The sequence below is a fragment of the Aegilops tauschii genome, chromosome 6 (genome assembly GCF_002575655.3).
Source record: "Aegilops tauschii subsp. strangulata cultivar AL8/78 chromosome 6, Aet v6.0, whole genome shotgun sequence".
NCBI classification, from domain to species: domain Eukaryota; kingdom Viridiplantae; phylum Streptophyta; class Magnoliopsida; order Poales; family Poaceae; genus Aegilops; species Aegilops tauschii.
The window spans coordinates 440,872,837-440,881,466 of record NC_053040.3 but is presented as its reverse complement, the minus strand read 5'-3'; positions in this window follow the sequence as shown (position 1 = coordinate 440,881,466).

Below are 8,630 nucleotides of genomic sequence, written 5' to 3'. Positions count from 1 at the left end.
GTCTCCATCATATCTAATTTTCCAAACACTTTTGCCCTTGTTTTGGACTCTAACTTGCATGATTTGAATGGAACTAACCCGGACTGATGCTATTTTCAGCAGAATTGCCATGGTGTTATTTTTGTGTAGAAATAAAAGTTCTCGGAATGACCTGAAACTTCACGGAGAATATTTTTGGAATTAATGAAAAATACTGGCGAAATAATCAAGGCCAGGGGGCCCACACCCTGTCCACGAGGGTGGGGGGCGCGCCCCCCTGCCTCGTGGCCCCCCTGGTGCTCCATCGACCTCAACTCCAACTCCATATATTCATGTTCGGGGAGAAAAAAATCAGAGAGAAGGATTCATCATGTTTTACGATACGGAGCCGCCGCCAAGCCCTAAACTCTCTCAGGAGGGCTGATCTGGAGTCCGTTCGGGGCTCCGGAGAGGGGAATCCGTCACCATCGTCATCATCAACCTTCCTCCATCACCAATTTCATGATGCTCACCGCCATGCGTGAGTAATTCCATCGTAGGCTTGCTGGACGGTGATGGGTTGGATGAGATTTACCATGTCATCGAGTTAGTTTTGTTAGGGTTTGATCCCTAGTTTCCATTATGTTCTGAGATTGATGTTGCTATGACTTTGCTATGCTTAATGCTTGTCACTAGGGCCCGATGCCATGATTTCAGATCTGAACCTATTATGTTTTCACGAATATATGTGAGTTCTTGATCCTATCTTGCAAGTCTATAGTAACCTACTATGTGTTATGATCTGTTAACCCCGAAGTGAAAATAATCGGGATACTTACCGGTGATGACCGTAGTTTGAGGAGTTCATGTATTCACTAAGTGTTAATGCTTTGGTTCGGTACTCTATTAAAAGGAGGCCTTAATATCCCTTAGTTTCCAATAGGACCCCGCTGCCACGGGAGGGTAGGACAAAAGATGTCATGCAAGTTCTTTTCCATAAGCACGTATGACTATTCGGAATACATGCCTACATTACATTGATGAATTGGAGCTAGTTCTGTGTCACCCTATGTTATAACTATTGCATGAGGAATCGCATCCAGCATAATTCTCCATCACCGATCCAATGCCTACGAGCTTTTCACATATTGTTCTTCGCTTAGTTACTTTACCGTTGCCACTGTTACAATTACTACAAAACTACTACTGTTACTTTTGCCACTGTTACCGTTACTTCCATACTACTTTGCTACTAAATACTTTGCTGTAGATATTAAGTTATCCAGGTGTGGTTGAACTGACAACTCAACTACTAATACTTGAGAATATTCTTTGGCTCCCCTTGTGTCGAATCAATAAATTTGGGTTGAATACTCTACCCTCGAAAACTGTTGCGATCCCCCTATACTTGTGGGTTATCAGTGGTCACCGCCTCGGATGCTGCCCTGGGGACAACAACGGCGGCGAGGTGCTTGGCCTTGGCGATGGCCATGACGAGGGGGAGGATGAACTCGCCCTTGGCGCCGGCCACGGCTCGTCCACCTACGGCAGCCCCTCCTCTGGCGGCAGCTCCAACAGCGGCGGCTACGACCAGCCGCCTCGCCGCCGTGCCCGCTTCGAGGGTAGTGGAGGGGCGTCGCATTGCCGCGCCCCGGTGAAGCGCGAGGAGGGGTCTGGCTGAGTCCAGGAGGGCGCCGAGGGACTACCCTCGCGAGCTGCTACGGGTGCGCGCGCCGCTTTTGTCTTGTTCTTTTCTTTCCTCCTGCATTTCAAAAAGAAGCAAGTATGGGGCCCTGCAAGGGCGTGTAACGAACCGTGATTTCCAGGTTGCTATGTTATGTTTATCATTCCTGTATCGTGTTGTGGCATTCGTGCTTCATGTGGGTGTTGGGGGATAACTTAGCTTGGTGAGCCTGGGGTAGTTTCACATCTTGTGGTGCGGCTTCTGGGGCCTGCTGACACCTCCCAGCCGCTGGCTCAAGAGCTATTGACCTTGGGAGTCATCGTAAAGCTGCAAAATTTTGTTAGGTCATCCGTTGGGTGCTTATCCTTCTCTGTGCGAGGCCCCAGCCATGGGCTAGTCATGGCCTGGTGCGCCACGTCGTGGTACCCGTGGGGCACAGATTTAGGGGGAAGCGCCAAGCACGAGCTCAACCGAGGGCGGCTCGCAAAGATTAGGAGAGCCGAAGCTCTCTCGAGCGACAGAGCTTCGGCGAGGTGTTCGCACACACCTGCCGAGACCCCGTGCGAGGCGCGCGAGGGAGAGCGTCGGGCAACTGCCGCTCTCCCAGGCGCAAAACAAGGAATGGGCGAATAGGCAGCAAAAGGAAAGGAAACCCAGCCGAGCAAGCGACAGCGAACACCAAAACTCCAAATTCCACAAAAAGGGGCAAACCAACTACGGAAAGCAAATGAACAACCGCGTCCGACACCTAGTCTAGTCTTCTCACTAGCGCGGAGCTAAGTGCTGCCACTAGGACATGGGAGGGAGCCCCCGAGGCCCGAGGGCGGCACTCCGGAGACTCCGGGGCTTGTACAGCCCCACTCATTATTACGTGAGAGTGTCACGAGCGGAGACCTTCACAGGCACTAGGCCTTGCTTCATGGGTAGAACTTCCGGAGGTGCTGGATGTTCCAGGCGTTCTGGATGGGGACCCTGTCTCGCGTCTCCAAGCGCATGGCGCCAGGCCTGGAGACATGGGCAACCCTAAGTGAGCCCTCCCACATGGTCGAGAGCTTATGCAGCCCTTCCCTAAAGAGCACCCGCCTCAGGACGAGGTCGCCCACCTCGAGCGTCCTGGAGCGGACGCTGCGGCAGTGATACCGTCGCAGCGCCTGCTGGTACCTTGCCGCTCGGAGCGTAGCTTCACGGCGGCATTCCCCCCCAGCACGAGGTCCACCCCCCGCATGACATCCTGCTACGTCTCATCAAACGCCAGGACCCGCGCGGAGCGATGCTTGACCTCGTGAGGGAGAACCGCTTCCACTTCGTAGACGAGGAAGAACGGGGTCTCGCCTATTAGATTGGTGGTGGTGGTGCGGATGGACCACCACACAGACTGGAGCTCGTCGTGCCAGCCCCTGCCACAGGCCTCGAGCTTCTTCTTGAAGGTTCTAGTCTTGAGGCCTCTCAGGACCTCCACGTTGGCGCGTTCGGCTTGGCCATTGCTCCTGGGGTGTGCCATCGAAGCGTAGCAGATCTGCGTTCCAAGGTTAGCACAATATGTCTTGACACTACAAAAAATACACTTTCGTGATGATACGTGTTTGTCACAGTAGGTCACGTTTTCTGTCATTCATGTACATCCATGACAAATTTATGACAGAATCAAGATAGTCATACCTGTGCTGTCGTAGAAGTGTTCCACGACATTACCAAAATTATCATCATGGAAGTGTCCACTTCCATGACGATAAATCGCGCGTCACAGAAGTGCTTTCGTTAGGGTGACCGACACGTGGCATCCACCGTAACGGAACGTCGTTAAGCTATCGGGTCCGGTTTTGGATCCGATAACCCATTAACAGCCCCGACCAATGGGGATTTTCCACGTGTAAAATCATCATTGGCTGGAGGAAACACGTGTCGGCTCACCGTTGGGACAGATGTCATCCACTCATTGGACCCAAAGCGCCTATGATACGTCGACACATGGCACGGCCCAACAGAGATGGCAGGGCCCAACAGAGGCCCATTCCTGTGAAAAGGCCGGCCCGTTTGACTTGGTCAAAAGGTGGCGGGCCGGCCCACGGCAAGCCTGTTAACGACCTGTTTGCATATAGCCCATTTATAGCCCGCTAACCCAGGGCCCGTTTACGGCCTATCCGAATTAGGCCCAGTAGCGTCATCTGGGCCGTCCAATATAATTCCAGCCCGTTTTAATTTCCGGCCCATTTATGGCCCATGACGTCTTTCGGCCCATATGAGGCCCTTAGTAACCCTCGGCCCATTAACGGCCCGTGGTAAAACTGGCCCGTAATGAACAGTGTATCACTTTATACCCATTAACGGCCCATTATTCCGTTGGGCCGTTTCCAGCCCATGTTATCTTTCGGCCTTCTCAGGGCCCATTTATTCTTGGGCTCATTTCCAGCATTCGTTTACTTTCGGCCCGTTACTGTCATTTTCTGCTTGTGGGCCAAATTCAGCCCGTGGTTATAGTCGGCCCGTTTGTGGCCCGTTAATACGTTGGGTCGTTTTCATAGCGTCATCAAATACGGCCGATTAACGACGGCACGTTATGGTCGGGCCATGAACGGATGATTTCCACTCTAGCCCATTTACGGCCATAATGTGGTATGTTATTGGCCCATGTTTGGCGAACCGATCATACGGCCCATAGAAGGCCCATTGATGATACGGCCCATAGAAGGCCCATTGTGTCTACGCCCCGTAGAAGGCCCATTGTTTCTATGGCCCTTAGAAGGCCCATTGTTTCTACGGCCCGTAGGAGGCCCATGTTAACTACAGTAAATATGTAGCCCATGGTTAATGTGGCCTAGTTTTAAAAAATAGGTTATTGCGGCCACTAGCAAACCGCAGAAAAAGAACCGCACTGACTACAAGAAAACAAATAAACAAGACAATAAGGAAATAAATAAGCAAGCAACTTACGCTAGGCTATCACGGCTATTACACATATTACATCCACTGGGCATCAAAGTTTGCCACTAGTGCAAATATAGGGAACAAAGTAGCATATAAACGCCGCAGCAAAACAAGTCCAGAACTAAAACCACTTCAGAAGAGCTCAAGAAACAATATCCTGGGTACCCATAATGCTGGCAAGATGCTTAGCAAGCTTATTAACTTTCTCTTGTTTGGCGCTTAAATCCTCCAGCACTTGCTGTTGCACCAGAAAGTATGCATCTGAATTCTGCAGGGACTTCCTCAGTCCTTCGGCTTCCTGTCGCATAACATCTGATCGATGTCTTTCAACTTGAAGTTGAGACTCAAGAAGTTGAACTAATTCAGGCAGCGAGTTCGAAGAGCTGGTGCCAACAGTAGTAGCCAGTAACTCGAACACTACATCAAGACAGGACTTTGGGGTTGTCTTAGTGTCTTCAATATAGTTTTTATCAGCTTTCTTGGAGAACAACAGGGATGTCTCACTATCTTGAACCTTATCTGCATTACTTCCTTCACCATTGCATAACGGGGTACTCTTCTCCAATATTTTATCTGCGTTCTAAAAGAGAAAGAAACAAACACATCACAGGTTTACAATGTAGTATATGAAACTCATTTTGGTAAACCAGTTCAGTAGTAAGGTGGACAGGATAACAACATGAAACAAACATATATCTATGTAGTATGGTCACTGTATGGTCTATATCATTCTAGTTTATGTTGCCAAATCAAGATAGATATAGTTTGAATCATATCTATTTAAGACAAAGCAGCATAGGCAGAATATAAGTGTGGGAAACTACACAGTAATAACAACACTTGTAATGTGCATGGCATGAGAACATAACTGTTTATTCAATTGAAACTGAAATCAACATAGAGCAAGTTACAACAGCAAACACGTTAAAGAAACATGTTTAAAACATACCTCTTGTGCCATTGGAGTTTCAATTGCATCCTTCAAATTTGATATTAGTTGGTATGAGTAAATACAGTGATGCAAGAGCAAAGTAGTATGAACCATAGCTATGGAACCTGACCTGAGAACAATTCTTCTTCTGCTTTAAGCGTTGACTTGGGGTTCGGAGTGGTGGTCCTCGTGCTTTGGGCACTGCAGTTGCCTTACTAACTGATCGTGTTTGGCTGACGGTGCTGTGACAACGGGAACTGGGTTACTATTTGCTGGGGTTAGGGTTAGAAGGGGTGTAGCTGGTTCTCTGTCCAACTGGGTAGTGGTACAATCTGCGTGAGTCTGGGTTATGTGTGGTGGGGCTGGTTCTTGGGCAAGTACAACCGTAGTTCTATCTCCATTGACAGGTAGCATGATCTTTTCTGAAGACCATGTTTTTACTCCCACAGATACTGCCATCACCCCCTCCAATTGAAATGGCTGATAAACAAGAAAAGTAATTGAATGTACAGACATTGTAAGATAGACAGGTGCAATGGATAGTAGGGAAGAAAACATGGCATGAAATAATTCACATTTATGTTGTCTAACCAAACAGAATAGCAGGACATAATTTCACATATATGATGGCTAATTAAACAGGATAGCATGACACAATTTCACATGTATGATGGCTAACTAAACAAGATAGAATGACATACTTCAAAATATGATGACTATGTAAACAGGATGACATGATATAACTATATGATGTGTCTATTAAAGTGGTTGACATGCCATAAATCACAAACATGCCGTCGATGGAAACATGATGGCATGATATAATTCACGGATAGAATGACATAATTCAAAATATGATGACTATGTAAACAGGATGAGATGATATAACTATATTATGTCTTTAAAAATGGGTTGGCATGCCATAATTCAGATACATGCTGTCTATGTAAACATCATGGCATGATATAATTCAAATATATGATTTATATACTAAGGAAGTGAGCAGAGGGCAATCGCATATATGATGTGTCAACTAAGGAGATGGCATTCAATATCGTGTATATGATGTAAAAACTAAGCATTACAATACAACATATGCATGATATGAGTAATATAACCCTGCCAAGTTTGAGCATACACCTCAGGGGGATAATAGGACTAGTCATCTGCCTCTGAATCCTCCTCTGAAGAGCTATCTGTAACCAGCAAGATATCTGCTTCAGCAGGTAGCATTGTCTGCTCTGAAGACCTTGTTTTCACTCCAGATTTCTCCATCACCAATTCAAATGGCTGATGCACAGGAAGAGCAGTTGAATATACAAACATTGTCGACAAAAGCAATGATAAATACAAAAAAAGTACGGCATGATATAATTCACATATATGACGCTTGGCTAAACAACATGGCATTGCATAATTCACATATATAATGCCTTGCAACAAGATAGCATTGCATAATTCACATATATAATGTCTTGCAACAAGATGACATTGCATAATTCACATATATGGTAATTAGACACTAAACAGGTGGCATTCACACAAAGCATGTCTAAACTAAGCAAATGACATAGCAATGCAAGATACCATACGCACGATATGAGCAACATAACCCTGCCAAGTTAGAGCATGCACCCGGGGGGGGGGGGGGGATAGGATTGGTCATCTGTCTCTGAATCCTCCTCTGAGGAGCTATCTGTAACCAGCAAGACATGCGCTTCGTCAGATAGCATTGTCTGCTCTGAAGACCTTGTTTCCACTCCAGATTTTTCCATGACCGTGCCGAATGGCTGATGCACAGGAAGAGTAATTGAATGTACTAACATTGTTGACAAATTTAACACGTAATAAAAAATGATGTCATGATATAATTCACATATAAGATGACTGGCTAACCAGGGTGGCATTGCAAAATTCACATATATGATGCCTGGCTAAACAAGATGGCATTGCATGATTCACATATACGATAAAGAAACTAAACAGATGGCATTGACACAAAGCATGTCTAAACTAAGCAGATGACATCTTTGATGTATACAGTAAGCAATGCAAGGCACCATATGCATGATATTACCAACATCAGCATGCCAAGTTAGAGCGAAGACCTCATGGGGTAAATAGGAGTGGTCTTCTGCTTCTGAATCCCCCTCAGAACAGTTATGTTCCTCTTGATTACGATCCGAAATGGGTGGAGGGGGGGGCTGCCTTTGCGCCCACCATGGAGCGACGTCTGCATGAAATTTTATTGCCACACAAGGCTCGTCTCTTTTGCTCTACATGTTCAGTTCCATTGTGTACAGTAACTGACATGCATAGGAATAAAACATAGTGAGATTATGTAAGGAGTGCATGCACAAATCCAGAGTGAAGGTAGCAAACTGTGGATAGACCCAAAACCAATGATAGTAGGCAGATAATAGCTTTAGTTAAAAAATACAGATAATGGCTCCTTTAATGTTTGTTTGCACCCAACATGAAACTCATAGTAGACACCCAAGATTAACCAGATAGTAGACAGATAGTACTGATTGCTGCCCCAATATGTACCCCACAACCATTTAAAAACTCAAGTTTCAGCATAAGTTTGGACCTAACTCGGAGTCTAATAGGTGAACACGACGACAAAGTAGCATGTCATCATATTAAGCGATGCATAACGTAAGCAGACACGGAAGAGTGCGACCTCTCTTGCGGACCCATGTAGTCCTCAAGGTCATCTGCTCAGTTGATGATGGTAATGCAGTTGTGTGGCCGCCGCCGGCGGGGAAGAAGATCTGAGGTGGCGAAAGACAGTCTGGAGAGCGGATCCCTGCTGTGGTGAACCCTTCCGTCGTTGGAGCAGCTGAGCTGGGGTGGAACACAGCACCGCAGGAGCAGGACAAACCACACAAGGTTTTCCTTGAAACATATCTGTAACAGAAGTAATTGTGTAAGGGCTTGTTTGAATTTGAGGATTCTAACAATGCAGGGATAGGAAATAGACAGGAATAGGATAGGAATGCACGTGCAAAACAGAGAATTTAAAAACACAGGATTTCTGCCAATCTGGGTGTTTGGTTCACAAGAATTGGAAGAACACAAGATGCAAAGAAGCATGGTGAGATTAAGTCAAACCACAAGAAAATGTAC